The 24,028-nt window shown below is 36.1% G+C and overlaps 1 protein-coding gene and 1 pseudogene across 2 annotated transcripts in view; both read right to left on the bottom strand.

Moving 5' to 3' along the window:
• LOC105043642 (uncharacterized) overlaps positions 1-24,028 on the bottom strand; it is a 197,448-nt gene that overhangs the window by 111,109 nt on the left and 62,311 nt on the right. The window lies entirely within an intron of this gene.
• On the bottom strand, positions 11,302-13,259 carry LOC105043869 (expansin-B15-like; annotated as a pseudogene).

Genomic DNA, 24,028 nt, shown 5'->3' with positions numbered 1-24,028 from the left:
CTAATAACATTTTTTACCGGCAGCAAATGGAGACCAATAAATTTATCGTTGCAAAAAAAAAATTATTAGCGACGGTATTTTTGACTATTAGCGATAGTAGTTGCGTTGCTAATAAATTTTTTTTTAAAATTTGGTTCTAGAATTATTAGTAATGGAGTTATCTTATTAGCAACGGCATTTTGCTATCACTAATAACCCTAAATTTTTCTCCCTCGATTTTCCCCTTCCCGCCCCTCGGTTCTCATAGTTTTTATCTAATTGCGCGCCTTTATTTTTCCCCACTCCCCTCTCATTTTTTTCCGCTAGTGACCGACCCTCTGCCCCCGATTTCTCCCTCCCCGAGCCTTCAGATCCCATTTTTCCCTGCCGACGGCCAACCGACAATCAGATCCTGCCTCCTTGAGCCCCCAGTCACCTCCCCGAGCCTCCATTCGTTAGATTCCAAGCCCCTTGGCCACCTCTCGCCTCCCCGAGCCCTAGCCACCTCCCCAAGCCCCCAGCCCACCTCTCCCCGATCGCCTCCGGTCCCCCTCTTTCCCCCGCCATCGGATTGGGCTTCCCCCAGCCCCAATCCCCCGACAGCCTCCCCGAGCCCCAACCAACCTCCTCCCCATCCCACTCTCCTCACCGCTACCTACCATCGGTCTCGGCCGTTGCCTTCCTCCCGACCTCCCTCCCCCCCTGATCTCCCTCAGGTGCTTTCCTTTCCATAGATTGGAGCCAACCTCCTCCCTGCTCTCTTTGCCGCCACCTCCCGTCAGTGTGTGCCGTCGCCTTCATTTACATTGTCACCGACATCGGCCTTCCCCTCCGATCTCCCTCAGGTGCCTTTTTTTTCTTTCTAGATAGCATTTTTTTCTTTCTTTTTGCTCCGAACCATTTTCGAGCCCTCTGGAACCTTTCTAACCTCTCATGGATCCTCACCTCTGCTCCTTTCTCCTCTCGGCCACTTCCCACTGGTCTTTACCATCTCTCGTTACTCCGCCGTCGTCTTTCTCTCCACGGGCATCGGGGTTCCCCCTACAATCTCCCTCAGGTGCTTTGCTTTATTTTTATTGATTTTTTCTATTTTTTCTCTATTTTTCCTCCATTTTTTCCATCTTCAAGAGTCCCAACCGGGTGGGAAGCTTAGAGCAGCCGAATAGGGAGGCTTAGACGATGGCCGGAGCTTTGTGCTGAGTAAGTTTTTTCTTTTTTTTTCCTTTCATTTCTCTCTTTTTTTGAAGATCTATGGGAAAGAAAGCATTAGAGGGAGATTGGAGGGGAAGCCCGACGTTGGTGATGATAGAGAGGAAGGCGACGGTGAAGACTGATGGAAGGTGGCGGTAAGGAGAGCAGAGGAGGTCACCATTTGCCTTTTCTCCTCACTCCAGCAGTCCACTCAAAATCCATCGAGAACCTCCTACATCTGGCTTAGATCTATGTTTTTCCCTCTCCTCCCGGATCTCTGTACCCTACCAAGGAACCGATCACCTCCAGTAGCTCCCTTCATGGAAAGCTCTCTCTCATCTCAAATGGGTATTTTTTTTGTGGATCTTTTTTTTTGACTATTCCCTTCTAATTTCTCTCCATGTTTCATGTTGTTCCTTAAATCCTCTGACCTTCTTTGCCCATTCTCCATCGATAATGCAATCGATCACAGGTCTTGCATCTCAGCTTTCACAAGTAACGTTTTCCACCTCTTTTTTTTCATTTTTTTCCATCTCCCTCTTCTCTCTGAGTTCTTCGACAATCGAATGAACCCTAAACCTAATTCCATCCTAGTCCTAACCCTAGATCTAACCTAACACTAACCTCATCCTAACTCTAACCCTTAAGAACCAACCCACTACTAACACTTTTCAAAATCCTAAATGTTACCAAACCCAAACCCTAATTCCTCTCTAACCCTCAATCAAACCATATTGCTAACCCTCCTGTGAACCCTAAACCTCACCGAATCCTAACCCTAATTCCTCTCTAACCCTTGTCCCAAGCCAAACTCTAACTTGATTCTAATCCTAACCCTAAATCAATCCTAACTCAACCCCACCCCTCATCTTAGTTAGACCCGTAACTCAATTCTGATACTAACCGTAATCGAACCAAGTATTAACCCTAACCCAACTTAACCCCAACCCTGCCACTAACCAAACCCCAGGCCTACCATAACCTGTAGACTCAATAATCTGAAATCCATTAATCTGTCCCTCCAACCTGTTAACCTGTCCCTAAAATCTATTCTAGTAGCAACCTCTGTCCAAGTTCAATAGCACTGGAAGGCTGCTGCACCATAGTGGTAACCTGCTTCGAAAATTTTTTTCAAGACAGAAAGGCTACTGCATCGTGCCAGCAATTATGTCCGGACCCTCAGACCATCCCTTCCCCCAAATGATATTATAAAATAAGGAGCAAAAAGCTGTTGTTAATAAAACAGCAACTTTCCTACATAGCTAATGAGAAATCGAATTATATTTCTCATATAATACTAAAAACTACATGATACTTGATGAGAAACAAAAAAAAATCACCTGATACTGCTCTGGCTACAAACTCTCTCGCTCAAAGTAAGGTATAGTTAGAAGTATTATTTTTTACTGATTATTTTTTTTAATTATTATTTTTTTTACTATTTCATCAGTTTGCTCAAGAAGAAACTCAGAGAATTGAGTCAGAAAAGGTGAATTGCATATCATTTTTTTTTGTTAGTTTGTTTGATCATTCATTATGCTTTATATTCGCTCATTAGCTTAATGGAATGATGTTGATGCGAATCTAATAGCTTCTAGATTCTGAGAGAGAAGTTCAATATAGTATAATGAAGTTGAGGTTTAATATATGAATTTAAAGTTTGATACAATATAACGAAATTATCGACTGCACTTAGCAGGTAAGACTGTAAATCTCATTATCATTTTTTTATAATTATTTTTTTATTATATTTTAAAAATATGTTATTATTTTTATAGCTTTTGGTTCATGAAAAAAAAATTTAAATTTATGTAGAAAAATATCTTGCCTTTTAATTTTTTCTCCTTGTCTTTATTTTTATTGATTTTCTTATATTTTAAATTTTTTTACTTTTGCCATTTGTAGATGTCTCAATCGGGTGGGAGGCTCGGAGTGGCTGAATGGAAAAGGTTAGATCCATCTTAATCGGATGGGAGGCTTGGAGCAGACAAGGTAGCTTTCTCTCTTCTCAATAAAATTTAAAAAATAATTATAAAATAAATTTTAAAATATTTAATTATAATTTTTAAAAAAAATAAAATTATTAACGATGGTATTAGATAATTTTTTAAAAATTTTAATTAAAAGAGATTTAAAACCTATTAGCGATGGCAACTTCCGTTGCTAATAGGTTTTTAACACTTTAATTAAGAAAAAATAAAATTATTAGTACCAGCTTTGTATCATTAATACTATCGCTAATTATCATTATATATTAACGATGGAGAAATTACCATCCCTAATAATAGTAAATAGCGATAAAGTTATTTCTGTCAGATTTTTAACGACGGTATTCCATCACTAATACTATTAGCAACGACAAACAACTATTAGTGACGGCAATTAGCCATCACTACTAGTCTGATTTTTTGTAGTGTGGTATGCGATGCACAAGAACTTGCAATTGAAGTGCCAGATGGAGAGACTGATTGTAATTGCAATGGCAATCAAATCTATTCATCTGAATGGGGTTACATGTAAAGCTCCCCTTGCATGTTAGCACTTTTAGACAAGTCAGTAAGCTTAGTGTAGGGAAGAAAGTTTTCATTAAATACCACATGTCGAGATATATACATCCTTTGTGTAGAAGGGTGGAGACAATGATACCCCTTCTGAAGGGAGCTATAGCCAATAAATACACAGGGTAAAGATTTAGGCTAAAGTTTGTTGGATGTATAGTTCCATAAATATGGAAAATACTTACAGCCAAATATTTTTAGAAAAGAATAATCTGGATTCTTTCCAAACTATTGCTTGAAAGGTGAATCAAATTCAAGAACTGGTGTAGGTAGTCTGTTGATTAGAAAAACTATTGTACAGAAGCTTTTTAATCCAGAATCTTAATGATGTATTGGCATGAATGAGCACAGTGAGTCCAGTCTCCACAATATGGTGATGCTTTCTTTCTGTAATGCTATTTTGTTTCGGGGTGCCTGGGCATGAAATTTGTTGTTTGATCCCACATTTAGCTAAATGTTCAAGAAACTCATTTTTAGAGAACTCTCCTCCTCTATCACATTGGAAAACTTTGATGGTTTTCTCAAAATGATTTTTAATCATTCTTTGAAATTTTTGGAAGCAGCTAAAGAAGTCAGACTTTCTTTTGAGTGGATAAAACCAAGTGAATCTACTGAAATCATCAACAAAAATAGCATAGTACTCAAAATTTTGGACAGATTGAATTGGACAGGGACCCCATAAGTCACAATGTATTTTTTTGAAAAAGAGAGATAGATCTTTTATTATTCTTGTCAAAAAAAAATTTATGACTTTTTCCCATTTGACAACTAGCACATAATTGAAGAGGTCGAGTCCAAGAGGAAACTCAAATAACTCCTTTTGAAGCTAAGTTTTCTAAAACACAAGAGTGAGGGTGTCCTAAACATTGATGCCACACTGTCTTCTGTCTTTCCAACCATAAGCATTACAAATGCTTGCTCCACTCCATTACTCAAGGCATAAAGCTTCCCCTTCTTTGTTTCTTTAGCTAGAACCCTTTGAGTTACTGGATCCTTTATTAGAAAATCAGATGGTGAGAATTTAAAAAACAAGATGTTTCTTCAGTATATTGACTAACAGACAATAAGTTTTTCTTTAATTCAGGTACCACCAGCACATCATTTAACTCAACCGATCTAATAGATATTGATCCAGTATGCGTAATAGGAAGAGCAGTACTGTTAACACATGAATAGATAAGACCACCTATTAACGTTTGAATAGATAAGACCACCAACCTCCCAAGTGATTTGTATATATCTTGTTGAACTACTTTTTATTACCTTTATTATCTCATGTACAGTTGATGTTACTTGTATATATACACAAGATTAATGAGAATCAAGGAAGCCCAATCTTCACATGGTATTAGAGCTAGGTTACGATCCTGAGACCTATGGGTTATGGGCCCACCATGCTTCCACTGTGGGTTATGATACATACAATAGGAAGGTTTGGATTATCATGAGATCTTTGCTTCTGTTGCTAAATTTTTTTCTATGCAATGTCTTCTTGCCTTAGCTACTATCTGTGGTTAGCATCTCTAACAACTTAATGTCCACAATGCCTTCTTGCATGACGATTTCGATGAAGAGATCTATATGCCCCTCCCTCTAGGTTTTCGTCGACAGGGAGAGAACCAAGTATGTCGACTGAATAAGTCACTCTATGGACTCAAACAGACTTCAAAAAACTGGTTTGCAAAGCTCTCTACTTATATCATCAATGCTGGCTTCACTCAATCCAAGGTTGATTATTCTTTATTCACCATGCATCACGGTGACATCTCTATGGCTATATTAGTATATGTTGATGATATAATACTTGCAGGGAATGATATCACTTCTATTAATCAGGTCAAGGATCTTCTTCATCAAAACTTCTATATCAAGGACCTTGGAGATTTGAAATATTTTCTTGGTATAGAGGTTGCCTAGTCTAAGGAAGATATTTTCCTTTCTCAATGCAAGTATATACTTGAAATTCTTGATGATTCAGGATTACTTGGTGCCCGACCGGTTGATACTCCTAGGGACCAAAAGTTTAAGCTAGCTTTGGATGATGGCACATTGCTAGATGATCCATCCATCTATTATCGCATGATAGGAAGGCTGATTTATCTTAATCTTACATGGCCTGACATTGTGTATCCTATTCATATCCTGAGTCAATTCATGCATAAGCCCAAGAAGCCATATATGGATGCCGCCTTTCAGGTTCTTCACTATCTTAAAGGCAAACCAGGACAAAGTATATTGCTTTCTTCTTCTAGTCTTATTGAGCTCAAGGGTTATTGTGATTCAGACTGGGCTAGTTGTCCGAACACACGGCGTTCAGTGATGAGTTATTGTATATTCTTGGGCCATTCTCTTTTATCTTGAAAAATTAAGAAACACCATACTATCTCTCACTCTTCTGTTGAAGCCGAGTATAGAGCTATGGCCTCAGTTGCTTCTGAAATCATCTGGCTATAGTCGTTATTTCAGGACCTTGGATGTTTTCATCTCGCTCTAGTATAACTATTTTGTGATAATCGGACAGCTTTACATATTTCTATCAATCCAATTTTTTATGAATGAACGAAACATATTGAGATTGATTGTCATTTCGTTTGTAAGAAAATTCAACGGGGCATGATTGCAACAAATCATGTTTCTACACATAACCAACTAGCCGACGTATTCACTAAAGCTATTGCTAGGGATCAATTTTGTCGACTTTTGAGCAAGTTCGAAGTGCTCAACTTTCACACTCTAACTTGAGGGGGAGTCTTAACATATGAATAGATAAGGCTACCTGTTAACGTTTGAATAGATAAGGCCACCAACCTCCTAAGTGATTTGTATACATCTTATTGAACTACTTCTTGTTGTAACTACTTTTTATTACCTTTATTATCTCATGTATAGTTGATGTAACTTGTATTTATACACAAGATTAATGAGAATCAAGGAAGTCCAATCTTCACAAGTACCATCACCAGTGTAAACTCTCATATTACCATGATAAGGGCGATTTGAATGAAGTATACCTAGATCAGATGTCATGTGAGATGTTGCAGCAGTATCTGCATAGAAGTTTGGATCTTTGTCTTCAGACAAAGTTATTGCAGCAAAGGCTTGAGGCAAATCTTCACTCTGATATGCATGATCAAACCTGTACCAATATTTTAAAGTAGTATGATCATTGATTCCACAAATTTGGCATAGATTATCACCTCAATTATATTGTGCAAATTGCTGATTTTTTCTTGACAAATTTTTTTGCTGCAACCTTGGATTTGTATTAGTAATCACATTCCTATTGTTACTATCAGTTTGTCGATTAAAACTTCCTACTTGAATAAAACCTTTACCTCTTGAATCAAAAGGACATCCTCTATAGCTTCTACCTCGACCACCTCTTCTTCTTTGTGCTGTAAAAGCATGAGCATAATTTGATAACTTTATTTTCTCTTCATCATTTTCTTGCTACTCAAATTCTTGCAAACCAGTAACTTATTGACTGAAGGAAGGATATGATGGTTTTGACAAAACTACCAAGTCATATGGTTTATAGCGAGATGCTAGAACTTGAGATAATTGAAAAACTTTATCCACATCATCTGCAGACCTTTGTATTGCAGTAAGACCATCATTTGCATTTTTGAATTTTCTGATAAACTTATCCAAGGGTTGGGTTCCTTGCTTCTTTGCCATCTGATTTTTTAACTGGGTCCCCTTTTTCTTGGTAGAGGCAAGAAATCTCTCTTCAAGACAATTTCAGATTTGGCATGCTGTATTGCAGCCAACAACTAGGCTAAGAACCTCTTCTATCATGGTTCCTAAAAGCAAACTAATGAGAAGCCCATCATTGTTCATCCAAATTGCATAGTTTGGATCTTCCTCCATTGTTCCTTCATTTTCTTTCTAGATGGTTATTGTGGGTGCATCGCCTTCGATACAATGGAGTTGTGTACTATGAATCAAATGATAGATTTATGATTTTCACAATAGAAAATTTGAAGGAGAGAGTTTAATTGAGATTAAGCTTGCCACTTAATGGAAGCTTTGTATTGTCATTGCTTTGTTCTTTACCATTGCAAGGAGAACAAACAGAAAAAGGATAATAAAGGAATGTTGATCTCAATCTTTAGATGCAGAGGAGTCTCTACTCTGATACCATAAAGAAATTGAGTTTTCTATGAAAATTTTGAATACATATCTCTTATGAAGACATAACCTATATATAGGTACAGAGATTTACATAAACAAGATATATACAAATCAATATAATCAATGATTGATTCTCTATCAATCGGTGTAATTGATTGATTATGATCTGGTTGCCATATTCTCTACTGATATTATGATGATCCTTTTCTTTAAGAGTACTACAATGATCCATTTCCAATTTTGGCATTGACCTTCCATACATCCGAAGGTGCGAAGAAAATAAACGCAATGCACTGTTCCATCATTGAAAATATTTAATGCACATCATAATCTATTTTTTAAATTTAATATGATGAAAATATTCTTTCTCTCTAAGATGGTGTTTTTACTATTTTGCAGTCTGGTTGGACATTTTGAATACTGCTCTTCTCTCTTTTCTTCCTCATTTTGTTAAGCTTCTACCCGTCTAAGGAAAAACTTTTCAATTGTGTGTTTGAGGTGGAAGGAGAAATTTTACTACTATAATTGTGCGTCCAAGATTCTTGATCAGTATCTAGATAATATTATCCATCTAGACAACTTATCCCATCCGTCAGGGAGTAAAATGCCATCTATAGATCCTTTATTAAATTTTTATGATAGTTTTTTTTATTATAGCAGCTCTTTTGGAAGTTAAACGAACTTGATGCATTATGTAGGTTCAAATAGAGTTCTTTTTCCAATTTTGAATGTTGCATGTATAAAAATTTTTAAAAAAAGTCATATAATAAATTAGGATGTCATGACTTTTACGATATCATGTAGTTCAAACACCTTTCGAAAGTAGTTTTGACACTATTATGACATCCAAAATCAAAACTAAATATGTTAGGCTAATATTATGACATCTTGTAAGTAAAACACTAGTAAGATATATTTTTTTAATATTTTTATGATATTTAGAATCAAAACTATATCATTCTAAGTTAATATTATGATATCCTATAGATAAAATATCTTTCGAAATTAGTTTTATCAATATTATGATATCCTACATAAAAATTATGATATGTTAGGCTAATATTAATAATATCCTATAGATAAAATACCTTTTAAGTATACTCTTGATATTTTTATGACATCTGTATCAAAATTATGACATTCGATGCTAAAAGCATGACATCTTGTATCTAAAATATTTTTTAATATTATTTTTGATAATATTATAATATTTTAGATCCAAATTATGATATTTTAGATTAATATTATGACATCTTGTAGGTAAAATAAAATCAAAATATTTTTTTTGATATTTTTATGACATCTTGGGATAAAATTATGATATTCGATGTTAAGATTATAACATCATATAGTTAAAACACCTTCTGAATATGATTTTGACAATATTATGATATTCGATGTCAAAATTATGATATGCTAGGTTAATATTATGATATCCTATAGGCAAAACATCAATCAGATATATCTTTTCGATATTTTTATGACATCCTATGTTCAAATTATGACATTACATATTAAAATTTTGACGTCCTATCGGTTAAACGCCTTCCAAAGCTAGTTTTAATAATATTATTATATTTGATATCAGATTTATAACATTATAGATTAATATTATGATATCTTATAGATAAAATATTTTCAAAATATATTTTTTGATCTTTTTTTGACATGTTGTGTCAAAATTATTATATTTGGATATTAATATTATGACATCCTATAGGTAAAATACTTTTTAAAAATAAATTTGACAATGTTTTAACATCGTAGATCAGAATTATGATATTTAGATTAATATTATGACATCCTGTATACAAAACAACTCAAAATAGATATTTTTTGATATTTTAATGATATTTTATATCAAAATTATGATATTATATGTTAAAATTATTATATCCTGCAGGTAAAACGACTCTCGAAGATACTTTTGAAATTGTTATAACTTTTTGATTCAAAATTATGACATTCAATGTTAAACTTATGACATCCTGTAGTTAAAAAGATTTTTGCATGTAGTTTTGATAATATTATGACATCCTAGATCAAATTTATGATAGGTTAGGTTAATATTATAACATCCTATAGATAAAACACATCACAGATAAATTTTTTTGATATTTTTATGATATCTTAGGTTAATATTATAATATTCTACATTAATATTATGATATCCTATAGATAAAAAATATTCTAAATATGCTTTTAGACAATTTTATGACATCTTGTGTCAAAATTATAATATTTTATTTAAAAATTATAACATCTTGTGGGTTAAATACTTTTCGAAGATAGTTTTGATAATATTATTATATTCTATATCAGAATTATGATATTATAGATTAATATTATGATATCCTGAATGTAAAGGACATTCGAAGTATACTTTTTGATAATTTTATGACATGTTAGGTCAAAATTATTATTTTTGATGTTAAAATTATGACATCCTATAGGTTAAGCACCTTCCAATGATATTTTTGATAATATTATAATATGATAGATCAAAATTATGATATTTTAAGAGTGCATCGCCTCGCCCAATTGATCTACGTAGCACCCTCGTGGCTCGATGTGATGTTCTCGACTTTTCTATATTTGGCGGCGTCAGCATCATTAAATCCAATTTTTTCAAAATGATGAAAAGATGCTTTTACCTCCATTGCATAGCAAAAAATATAGATGCTGAAGAGAGAGAGGGAAAGAGAAATTGAACCGCATTTGTTTTCCTCTCAAAATACTGCTTCGTCTTCCCTCCACTTCGGTTATCGGTATTTTCTTCATTTTCTTCCTTCGGACAACCAAAGCATCTTGACGTCCCCATCTTCACAATTGAGGATAAACGTATTAAATAAATCAGGTCTTAATATAAATTCAACCCACTTAATTTAGACTAATCTTAGATTAATTTGTGTGACCTCAGCGGACCCATTACCAACCCAATTATGGGTTTGGCTCAAATTTAGTATGTTTAGTTTGCCAACTAAATCGCAATGCCCATGTCGATGAGACGGATGGCGCATCTCTCAGCTGGTTGTGATTAGCAACCGGACCAGTCTAAACACAGCTTCTTTTTTTTTAAATTTAAAGGGAGGCAAAGATCTGTTTTTCACTATATTCTTTAACAGACAACCTTCTAATTTTAGATTCTTCAACAGACAACCTTCTAATTTTAGATTCTTCGTCAAGAAGTTAACAGCACATAACATTTGAATTACGTTTTGACAAATTGGATTGCGGAGAGGAGAACATACCCGCCTCCTCTTTACTCCACACCCAGTTTTATTTCTTAAGCTAGAATCAACACCATATATGCTACCAAGGGTCTCACATACCCACATGCAGATAGACCCTAACACAGCCGATGCTTCATGTGCATTACATTGTAAAATACTAATAACATATATATCCTTATAGTCCCCAAATGAAGAGTGCTAGCTAGCTAGGGATTGAAGTTAACCACAGACCTATAGGTCACACCCGGCTGCCATCCCACCGGAATCACATTATTAGCTACAAGCGTCTTGTGGGACTCGTCGGTTGTCAACCGGAAGGAGAAGGGTGCTTGCAGCGTCGAGCCTGAGTCCACCTCCAAACTGCACCCCATGAATGTTGCATGGGAAGCCATGAGTCAGATGCCGGCGATCCCTGCTTGAGATCGACTGCTGCGAGATCTCCATCCCCATCTTCGTACAAGATATGAACAGCAAGGTAGTTCGGGTTCGAGCCTGCGCCCACCTGGAAGGCGATATCAACACCGGGATAGTTGCAGCCCACTCTGCAAGGCCACATCAAGAGCTTAGTTGGTTCGTGTCATGTTATCTCTTTTGATTTAACTGAAGTATAGCAAAACAAAGGAAAGAGATTGGAAAACCTCGGAGTACTCAATTCACCTTATTTTATTTTTTTCTTTTCTTTTTCCTTTTTTTTTTTTTTTTTTGCTTGGACTAGTCAACTTGATGACTCATTAGAAATATTTGATTGATCTAAATATTTTATAATTAATTTTTTGAATTAAATTTCCTGATAATAATGAAAAAAAATATATAAAAATCATGGATTTAATGGTAGCAAATATATGCAAAAGAAATAGAAGAATAATATGATAAAAATGATCATCCAATATTTCAAGGAAGTCACAATCAATCATAGCAAGCCATTTAGTCTAAAAATGTACATTGTATAAACTAATACAAAGAGGATAAACACTAAAGCTTTTAGATCTTCTTGCTTTTTTACTTACACATGTACAAAAAAATTGCATCCATCTCTGGTCATTATTTTTGGAGAAATAGAAATCTGCTATGCATCACTTAATTTCTTGTCTCTCAATTCTCACAAACTCAACCATGATTTACTCTAACCTACAACAACTCTATCTAACTTGGCTTGACTCAATCAAGTTAAATTCTTGAATAAAAAAAAAAAAAAAGAAAAACATGACTCCGCCAATTCTTAGTTTCCTTGCTGATTCAACCAGCCATGTCTTGCTCACTTTCCAATACTGTTCAGTTATCTTGACTTTTGACTCAATAGCCTTAACTTTTGATTCAAATCAATTGAGTCACAGGTAGACTCATTTTCTGAATTTGCATTGCGTTGCACTTAGCAAATAGTTACTCAAAAGTCTTGGACCCTTGCATACTCGGACTTCAAAGTTAGTATTCAAAACACGCTATGGTAACTTAGAAAGTCTGTAGCACTTTTCTAATTCGTTCATCATCATAGTGATCATTCTGCTCCATTGCATGGGAATTCACCTGGTGTAAAGTACATGGAGCACCCCGGCACTGCGAAGCTGATCAGCTCGGCCAGGTAATGCCAGGGCCCCGAACGCGGTACCACTCATGTCGAAGTGGACGGGCTCCGCAACACGACCGTTGCCGGTACCACTCACGTCCGTGATCACGACCGTTACCGGGTTCCCGAGCACGCAGCGTTTTCGGTGCACTTCACCTGATCATGTTTAAATGTTATAAAACGATGGTTAGACCAGATTAAAGAGCATGGGAATCGAGTGAAGCAGCAAAAGGCCTTCGATAAATGTGGCATCGGTGAGTGTTTATTTAATTTGAAGGCTTTATTTGTACACCTGATAGCAAGCACCGCATCCATTGCCCGACATGAAGATGGAAGGGCTTCCAGCAGCTATCATGGATGAGAATGGAGGCTTCTCCACTGCATCTCCATACCCGCATGCACCACCTATAGATATACAAGTAGAAGACATGCATGTGCTCATCATGTCATACTAAAATATAGTATAATGAATTCATGCATGCTATCATATCTCATCTATTTGGGAAGGATGAAACGGTAAGTACCATTGCTTCCAGCACCATTAGGACTTCCATACCAGGTGGCTTCAGCCGGGGACCAACCTGAAGTCGCGATGGAGGAGGATAAGTTCAAGTTTCTGGGTTTGAAACAATTGCAAAGGTTAAGAAGAGAGAGGAACGCTAGCAAAGCAATGAAGGATGAGAAAGAAGCGAAGGATCGAGGAAGTGAGATGGTCATGGTCACTGTTGTTATTTGTTAAGCTAGCAGAAGCTAACGAGGGATCGATGAGGAGCTGGATATGGGTTTCAAAAGAGAGTATTGAGGGAGTAGTATTTATAGAGCGGAGCTGAGAATAGGATCGAACTGGGTAGCATGGTGGATAGGTCAAGTTTCTCTCTCCGACGTGCATGGAAGAGGTTTTCCTGCTAGCTAGCTTTCTTCATTTTACCGACATGGCTAAAGAGATAGACATGAAATTTTATTTTTTTCAATTAATTTATTGGTTCCATGTATGGAGGGAATCAAAAAAAAAAAAAGGAAACTCATAATTCTTTTTAAATTTTTCTCTAAGCATTTTAACCTTATCTTTTAATCTTACCATTTAAATATTTATGGTATCATCTTACCATTTAAATATTTATGGTGTTGTTAATCTCTTTATTAACGTGCTTTTAATTTATGACTATTGGGCTCCTAATTACAAGCTTTTAATAAGGAGTTCAATAGTCAGAAAATAAAAAATATATTATTAAATATACATAACCATTTGGCTTGTACTGATCCATTGGCATTTATAATTAGGAGCCCAAAGTCAGAAATTAAAAGCAAGGTAATGAAGAGATTAATTGTACTATAAACATTTAAATAGTAAGATTAAAAGATAAGGTTAAAATATTAGAGCAAAATTTTAAAAAAATTTGAGTTTTCTATTTTTGGATTCCCTCCAACAATCTCCCACAAAATTCAAAATTTTTTAAAAATTATAAAATAAAAAATATAAATTCTAGAGTGCTTATATGATGCAATGGGTAAGGTATTTTTATAAGAATTAACCTCACTTGATATGAATAGTTTTCATGTAGAGGAATCGGAGGGAACCAAGTATTGAACTACATTTTTTGATCCAGATTTCTACTGCCACAAACATAGTATAGAATTCTCCATCGCGAGTTTGTGTATTAGTGATCCCACACATATATCTTGATCTTTCATGAAAGTTACTAGCTGGAGATAGTGCATATTTCATATGCACGATCATATATAGATACTCTCCTATAGGTGAGCCTCTACAGGGATGTGTGTGGTATTACATCTTAAGAAAAAATACCTTCAGATCTTATTTAGAGATAAACTCTTTATAACCATTACATAAGAGCACTAATCACCATAAGGATGGAATAGAGTCAATGACTTCTATATAAGTTAAATCACATATGCTTCCTGATAAATCAATCAATTATTATTACTACATTGAACCTCATTTATAGACTAAGTCCCATCTTCTTGATGACTATAAGATCATAGTCTTATTAAAATCTTTTATAAGGCAGATTGATAAAAAAAATGACCTTCCCTCCATAATTTCTAAACCTATTTGCAGCGGTAATATGATAATGTTGGCAAAAAAGTAAAGTATAAAAGTATCGATAGCACATGATATGCTTTGAAAGTTTTGACATGAGGAAGCTCAAATTTTCTGGGAATTATGTAGATGCTTTAACAATCAACTTTAAAAGACGAGAATACAGTGAAAATTGTGGACATTTTAGTGGTCAAATCTCTCAAACATGGTATCCACCACAATATGCTGGAAAGCTAGCATAGAACTTAAATCCAACAATGAGAGGGACGGAAACATTAATGCACAGGTTAGCCTTCATAATAATGCAGAGAAACATGCTACCATAGATGTCTTGAGGTTTAGGAGAAACTGGGGACTAAACCTAGCGCTATGCAACCAAAACCAAAGATTTTCATTTTCCACAACATATTCTGTGCACCTTTTCTGACGTCATCTTTCAGCATATGACGCTATCCATTGATGTAAGCATATCAGTGAAATGGTGTCCCAGAATTTAATTGGTATATAACCTGGATTTTTAAGGCATGCATGCACCAATAACAAAAGGTTCCAATTTTGTATCGGAAATGCCCGTTAAGGGACAACATCAAGCAAAAGAAAATTGCCTTGGGGACAATCAAGGTTACCCCCCAACTTTGTAACATCCTATGCATAACTGCTTGGATGGTTAAGCTAAACACATGTTGCCATTTAGCTGTGGAAGTGCACATGATTCCTTAGATGCATTATTTCTATCAAGTTATCTCAGTAGATACACGGGAGATGTGGCCCAAAAAAATACGTTATAGGGATCCTAGGTGTTGTGGTATAGAGAGGCTCTTTAGTCCACATCGGTTATAAATCAAAAGAGAATATGCTTATATAGATTGAAATCTTCTCTCTCATGTGAGGTACCTTTTAAAGGACAACCGTGAGGCTCTAAATGACCAAGGCCACTGAAGTTAAGACCACTGAAGCCTAAAGATGGTCATGAGTCAAAACGGACAATACCTCACGTATGCGGAGGTGGAGGCATAAGCCAACCATCTGAGCTATTCGACTCCTTGACCATGACCACAACACTAGGTATGATTCTCAGGGACTTGGCTGTAAATATTCAGCATTAGAACAAAAATAATTAGAAGTTGAAGAAATTGAATTTTTTGTGGAAATTATTTTGAATACATACCTCTCATTAAGACAACCTATATATAGGTAAAGATTTACATAAACAAGAATATACAAATCAATATAATCAATGATTGATTCTCTATCAATCGGTGTAATTAATTGATTATGATCTAGTTGCCATGTTCTTTACCGATATGGTTATGATCCTTTTCCTTAAGAGTACTGCAATGATCCATTTCCATATTTTGGCATTGATCTTCTATATGTCTGCTATGATGATTTATTTTCATAATTGATTAATTATGATCTAGTTGTCATGTTTTCTACTAATATTGTTATGATCCTTTTCCTTAAGAGTGCTGCAATGATCCATTTCCATATTTGGTATTGACCTTTCATATGTTTGCTATGATGATCTATTTCCGTATTTCTTCTGTGATTTTCAATATTTCTTCTGTGATTTTGTTCCATATTTTTACTTTATCACTCCCGCTCAAGCTGGAGAGGAAAATATTTTGAACTCTCAGTTTGAATTGAAGGAACTGGAATTGATTACAGCTGGTGGTTTTGTAAGTACATCAGCAAGTTGGTCGAAACTTGGGACATAACGAGTGATTAGATGACCCGTGGCAACCTTCTCCCTGACAAAGTGATAGTCAAGTTCAATGTGCTTGTGCGAGCGTGAAATATTGGATTGATGGACATATGCAAAGCACTGATATTATCACAGAATAGTTGAGGAGGATGAGGAAGAGAGACACCAATGTCATGCAACAAGTATGTTATCCAAACCAATTCAGCCATGGTAGAGGCCATAGCCCTATATTCTACTTTTAATCGGAGTGAACTAAGTTTTGAACTATATTTTTTTAATCCAGATTTCTACTACCACACACATAGTATAGAATTCTCCATTGCGAGTCTGTGTATTAGTGGTCTTGTACATATATCTTAATCTTTCATGAAAGTTATTAAAGATAGCTCATATCTCATATGCACAATCATGTCAGATACTCTGATATAGATTAGCCTCTCCAGAGATGTGTGTAGTGTCATATCTCGAGAATAAATACCTCTCGGATCTTATTTAGAGATAAACTCTTCATAACCATTATATAAGAGCACTAACACCATAAGGATGGGATAGAGTCTGTGACTCCTATATAAGTTAAATCATATATGCTTTTTAAAAACCAATCAGCTTGTTATTACTATATTGAATCTCTTTTAAGAGATCTCCTATCATAGATATTGGATTTTCACTACTGAAAAGTATTGAAAAATATATCCCAAAAGTCAATCGTCAGCCTGTTGATGGTTGAGCAACCTTGTATTGTAATTGATTTGTTAATAAATAAAATATATTTTTAATATTTTCATCATAAGTTTTCATCTTCTAATGAACTCCATTGTTGTGATGAAGTTTTTAGGACTATTTAGGTTCGATAAAGAGAGAATTTATCGATTAGTCCTTAAAACTGTTCACGACCAAATGATAGGCTGTTAATAAGGACGACAGCTTCTATCGAGCATAGATCGCTGTAGGCCATATGGGTTGGTTGTCCTCTTAACCAAAGAGTGTGGAGATACTGGTATGGCATACAGATGAGATGTAAGAATACATCATTATGAACGTGACCAACTTCAGAGTATTCTGCTGTCGAGAATGTCTCTGATGGATATAGGTATAAGTTCCTTAGACCTGAGATCGCCTCAGTGACTTGCAAGCAACTCACTGTGCTTTGATACTGGACTAACTGAATTTCTAATTCAGTGACGGAAGCTTCTGGCACAGTCAAGTACTTGCAAAGTCAGAGTGTGATCGAGATGGGATTGACTACTCCAAGAGTTGGAGAAGAATGAGTCGCTGTATTTTAATTTAGCAAAACTTGGCCAGGTAATCCATCAGATGGATTTAAATTTTGAAATACAATGTGGACAACCTGATCAGAGTTGACAGTTAAAATCTGAGATGTCCTATGAGCATTTTGGTCAAGGGGATGAATTATATAGAAACTATATCCATATGGATTCTAAGGATGTTGTTCTACACATTCGACCTATCCGACCGTCGGTATCATTGCTAGATGGTCACTTTGATTGGTATAAAAATTTATTTCTATACTACCGGCTTAGGTTCGAACTATGAGGTCAACACATTAGAGTTCACGATTCAATCGATGGTTGATCAACGATTAAGAATCGTTCTAGGATTAAACGATCAATATGATTGACATTTAACCTAGTGCAAGTGTTGCAGGAGGATCGATTAGCAATTCGATTGCTAATTGACTTAATTTGATTAAGCAATGGATGAGATTAAGTCTAATTGAATATAATTTAATTAGATTTAGTTTGGCTTGATTGGATCAAGTCCAATTGATTTATTGGATAAGCAAGTAAAGAAAAAACTAGTCCTAGTTCAATTAGGACTTGGGTCAACCTAATTTCTAATTTGATTAAAAAATTAAATCAGATTTAAATCTAATTTAATCTGATTAAATTAATTTTAATTGGATTAAGATCTATTTTAATTAGGTTGATTTGGTTTTGTTTTGACTTGATTTGAGAAACCAAATTTGAACAAGTCATAGATTGAACCCTAGTAAGACTAGGATTCCACTTGCGCCACCTTAGCCCCCACGCCCACTCTCTCTTATTTTGTGCGACAAAATCTTCTCTCCCAGCCTTCACGCATGCCCAAAGCTTTCCACTCTTTTCTCTTACATGAATGTGGTTGTGGACCAAGTCAAAGTAGGAATTAGTTTGGATTTCAAATTCTATGAGATAGAATTTTAGGAAACCAAAACTCTTTCCTTATGGCACTGATTTTACACAATTTTTTTGAGATTTTATGGGTTTTATGGCACATATTGTGCCCTTTGCTGGTGGTCCATGGCAAAAAAGAAGGAGAGGGCCCCAAGAGTTGGGCACCCCTTGTCTTGCCCTGTTTGGATTTTCTTGACTAGGTATTTGACCTAGACAAGGATTCTTCATATCTCTTTATTTAAGATGAATTTTTCTTGAAATTTTTGAATTATAGAGCATTGAGAGACCTTTTGGTGTGTGAAAATCAGAGAGAAAGGGTGTTGGGCATGGAGATATAATAGACACAAAACTAAGTGTCTGGTTAGAGCAAAGAGAAGAAGAAGAGGTCTTCTTCTAGAGTTGCTGAGTTCACCTCTTCCTTCCTCCATTTGTGAGTTTTCTGAGAGTGTCTCACATCTAAAACTCCTTCTCCTACTTTCATCTTTGGAAGAGTCTAAATCAAGAAGAAGGAGGATCTGATCGACCATCGAAGAAGGATCAGCACAGTACTAGCATACTGTGCTGATTTCCTGGACCAGGACTTCTGATCGTGATTCGTGGGCTCGTGTGGACGACTCTAGAGGTCGGATATGTGTGCGGCTGCAACATCATCCTCAAGTCGGATCAACAAAATTAGAACGTCTAACTTGCAAGGTAATAGATCTGATCTATTATATTTTACATACATTAGATGTAGTATAGAAACATGTTGATATGATCAACATGTAGTTCTTGCTCTTTATATTTTAATTTTTGATTTAATATCATATAATAATCATATAATAAGATCTTAGATCTAAAAATTTTCTAATTTTATAATATAAATTTTGATTTATTTTAGTCTTTCACTGCCTGATCTTGAAAAATTTCAAGATCTAACCTGAAACCCTAGATCTGGTTCCTCAATTGGTATCAGAGCCTAGGTTGTTTATTACATGATTATTTATACATACTTAGATTATTTCTTAGATTAGATCTAATTTATAATCTGATTGTTAAATCTGAAATTAAAATTTTTAGATCAATCACGAACTGTAGGTTGTCCTGCTGTAAGGTTTACCCCTTACAGTGCAAAGGTTGTCCTAGTTCGTGTAGATCTATCTTTAATCATAAATTTGTTAGATATGATCTAGATTAAATTTATAATTTATTAGATTTAAAAATATTTAAATCTAAAATAAAATCTTTTTGTTAATATTTCTTGGCAAAGAACCATTGACAGTTCTGCTGAAACCAGCCGGGCCAGCTCAGTGCTGATTCGAGCGGCTCTCTCAGGCAGACAGAACTGATGCTCGGGCGAAACATCGTCGAGCCAGCTTTTCTTCAATGAAGAGCCAGCTTGACCATCATATATTTGTCTGAAAATTTTGCAGTTTAAATTAAAATTATTTCAATTACATGAACCTGTTTAGATTAGGTCTAAAGTAGTTTCATGCTTATTTCACTTGCATTTTGATTATGAATCAAATATGCAACTTGGTTGGTAGAACCATGTTGTAAAAATATTTTACAAATATAAAAATTATTTTCGAAAAGTCGAACCCCAACCCTCAGCCCAAAACTTAATTGAGAATTAAGAAGTTGTTTGATTAGGTTCTAGGATTGTGAATTGAAGAACCTAAGACACAAACCATAACACATTGGGTTAATGGGTTAGTGAAATTAGGTCCATTAATTGGGTTAGACCTAAGGTTAGATTAAAGATGGACTTAATTAGAGAATTGACTAAATCTAATCAATTATTATCTTAGATTAGGTCAAGGATTCTCTAGATCAATTACAATAGTTGTAGTTGGTCAAGTCCATGTCTTTAATGAGAACCAAATGGACTTGATTCTTGGCTAAGTGGTCTAGCACGAACTGTTAGGTTGATCTAATCGAAACTAATTAAACCAGTTGGTGTCTAAGGTAAACCAGACCGGTATTTTTAATTGACAGCCCGCTTACCTGTCATTTCTGATGGTGTCTAAGGCAAGCTTTGACAGACCCTCCCACCGATCGAACTTACCTGGCCTCTTGGTGAAATTATATTTTGATCAGATCACTTGACTATTCGAGCTGACCCATGTCAGCTAGGTAAATCAGTGTGACTGATTTAGGTGCTCCTAGACCAGCCCTTTTAATGGTCTCCCTTAAGCGACTTGGTGAAGCCAGTGGGAGGATCATGATAAGCTGGTTCATCTGACCTCCTCCTCTAAATCAATTAAATCTTCTAAAATTATTAGATTCTTAAAATAAAATAGTTATGGTGATAACTAGATCATAGCCTCCATTAAGTGGATGATAATGGGTCCATCAGTTGGATAATCATTGAAGGCCCAAAAGCTTGGTGCTTATCGACTGATGGAATTGTCATTCATAATATGATTTCTTGACTGCATCTTTCTAAATGGTGGTTAGGTTAGCCAACCAAAGTTGGCCTAATCATTCATTGGCTAGATGGGCCAAGTATGGTCATGTTAATGGTTGGACCTAACCAGACCTTTTCAGTGGAGGCCAAAGCCTACTGATTAGGGACTGGGGCAAAATTAAAATTACTAAAATTATTTAGAGAAATAATTAGTTATGAACCTACCTTAGATGTACATGGGTTGGCCAACCAAAGTTGGGCTTGTGTGCAGTCTAAGTGGATTCTAGTACCCACTAAGAATTAGGATAATTTCTCGAATTGGAGGTAGAGGCTACCAATTCGAATAAAATAGTGGAGAAACTTTTTGATTAAAGTCCAAATCTTTAAGTTTAATGAATCAATTACTAATTAGGTTATGATTTTTCTTTGTGTAGATATGGCCACTTCCCTATCGCTCCGATCATTGTTGGACAATGATAATTTGGTGGGATCCAACTTCGGTAGCTGGTACCGAAAGTTGAAGATAGTCCTGGAGCATGAACGGATCCTATATGTGATAACGGATCCTGCACCTGAGGAGCCAGCTGTCAATGCACATGGAACAGTCAGAGACACTTATCAGAAGTGGCTCAGTGATCGGACCACGGTGTGCTGCATCATGCTGGCTGCCATGAGCAACGAGTTCAGTCGCAGATTTGAGACGGCTCAGCCAAAGGATATGCTTCAAGTGTTGGAGGATGCCTTTGGCACACCCGATGACGTGGAGAGGCACAAGACTAGTTGTGCCATCTTCAACGCTAAAATATGGGATGGTGTCTCTGTCACTGATCATGTATTGTACATGATCGAGCTGATGGAGCATTTGAGCAAGCTTGGCTTTCCCTTGCATGAGCAGCTTGGGAAAGATGCAATACTGAACTCGCTGTCCAAGTCTTATCTCCCATTCCTCACTCATTATAGAATGACAAAGCCTGAAGTAAACTACCACGGATTACTGGGTTGCTTCAGAACTTTGAGAAGGATCACCAACTCTACAAGGAGTCAGTGAACTTAGTGGGAGGTTCATCTTCTGGTTCTCGACCCTTTAAGAAAGGAAAGAAGAACAAGAAGAAGAAAGTGAAGAAGGTGCAAGTTCAGGCTGGGACATCAGTGCAGGGCCAGACCAGAAAGATCAAGCCGATAAGAGTCAAACTGAATGCTTCTTTTGCAAGAAGCGAGGCACTGGAAGAGGAACTGTCCTCAGTACATTGCTCCCTGGACCGAACAGGCAGAGAAAGAAGCAAGCTGTTGCTGGGCAAGGTATTTATATGATAACTCCTTGCAATTTCTCTATTTGTGATATAACTGACTGGTATTGGATACCGGTAGCCTTACCATATTTGCAATTCGTTGCAGGGGTTGCAGGTCAGTAGGAGATTCGAGCAAGGCGAGAGGTTCTGAACGTTGGAGATGGAAGATCAGTTTCAGTTCTAGCATTAGAATCTTGAAACTTGTATTTGAGTCCCATACCGTTGTTCTTAATGATTGTCATTTCTGTCCCAATTTTTTTTTAAATGTTATTTCTGTAGCCTTCTGCAAAAAATGATTATGAAATTTCAATAAAGAAACAAGTTTGTAATATCATTATGAATGGTGTTACTATTTTTTGTGAACATTTGAACAATGGTGTGTATATGTTATCACAACCTGTTAACGTAGTCTATTCTACTGGCAAGCATCCTAGATTAGATAGGTATCAGATATCTACTTATGGCACTATAGGCTAGGTCATATAAACAAGAACAGATAAACAGGTTGACTCAAGAGGAATCCTCGAAGTCAGTGATTGTGAATCACTTCCAACCTGTGAGTCCTGTCTTCTTGGTAAAATGACCAAGTCACCTTTTACTGAAAAAGTGAGAGAGCTACTGAGCTCTTGGCCTAGTACATACTGATGTATGCGGGCCCATGAGCACAAGTGCTAGAGGTGGATATTTCTACTTCATCACTTTCACGGATGATCTATCCAGATATGGATATGTCTATCTGATGAAACATAAGTCGGATTCATTTGAAATGTTCAAACGATTTCGAAGTGAAGTAGAAAAATAAACTGAGAAGAGTATTAAAACTCTTCGTCTGACCGAGGAGGAAATACCTTTCTGGTGAGTTTCTCACATATCTAGGAGAGAATGGATTCTCTCCCAATGGACTCCTCAGGAACACCACAGCATAATGTGTGTCTGAAAGGAGAAATTGGACTCTGTTAGACATGGTCCGATCCATGATGGGTTTTGCCAGCTTGTCGATATCCTTCTGGGATATGCACTCGAATCACCTGTTATTGTTAAATAGGGTTCAAATAAGTCTATAATTAAGACTCCATATGAGATATGGATAGGGCGTAAGCAGCACTTTCACACCTTAGGATCTGGGGGTGTCCGGCCTATGTCAAACGGTTAGTTACAGATAAACTTGGACCTAGGTCTGACAAATGCACATTCATAGGGTACCCTAAAGAGACCAAAAGATATTTTTTCTACCATGTGATGAACAAAAGGTGTTCGTCAGCCTTAAGGCAATCTTTTTAGAAAAGAGTTTCTTGGTGAAGGAACCGTTGCCTCTAAGGTTGAACTTGATGAAGTTCAACAGGTAGAAGGACCGACACCAATAGCTGAACCTGAGTCGGATTTGATTAGATCAGATTGGAGCCAATGTACCTGCACTATTAAGGCGATCCGATAGAGTACCGCATCAGCCGACAGATACTATGATTTCTTGATCCGGGATGGTGATCCCATCGAACTCGATGAGAACGATGAGGATCCGATCACCTATATGGATGCAATGCAGAGACTGATTCTGAGAAATGGCTTGAAGCATGAAATCCGAAATGGAGTCCATGAAGGTCAATGATGTATGGAATTGGTTGACCCACTGAAGGGGTTAAACCATTGGGTAAATGGGTCTTCAAAAGAAGAGGGCAGAGGAAGGTGAGACCTATAAACCATTGGTTGTCAAGGGTATCGTCAACATTATGGTATTGACTATAACGAGACG

This window comes from Elaeis guineensis, chromosome 4 (genome assembly GCF_000442705.2).
Source record: "Elaeis guineensis isolate ETL-2024a chromosome 4, EG11, whole genome shotgun sequence".
Lineage (NCBI taxonomy): Eukaryota > Viridiplantae > Streptophyta > Magnoliopsida > Arecales > Arecaceae > Elaeis > Elaeis guineensis.
This window is presented reverse-complemented; position numbering and strand designations above follow the sequence as displayed.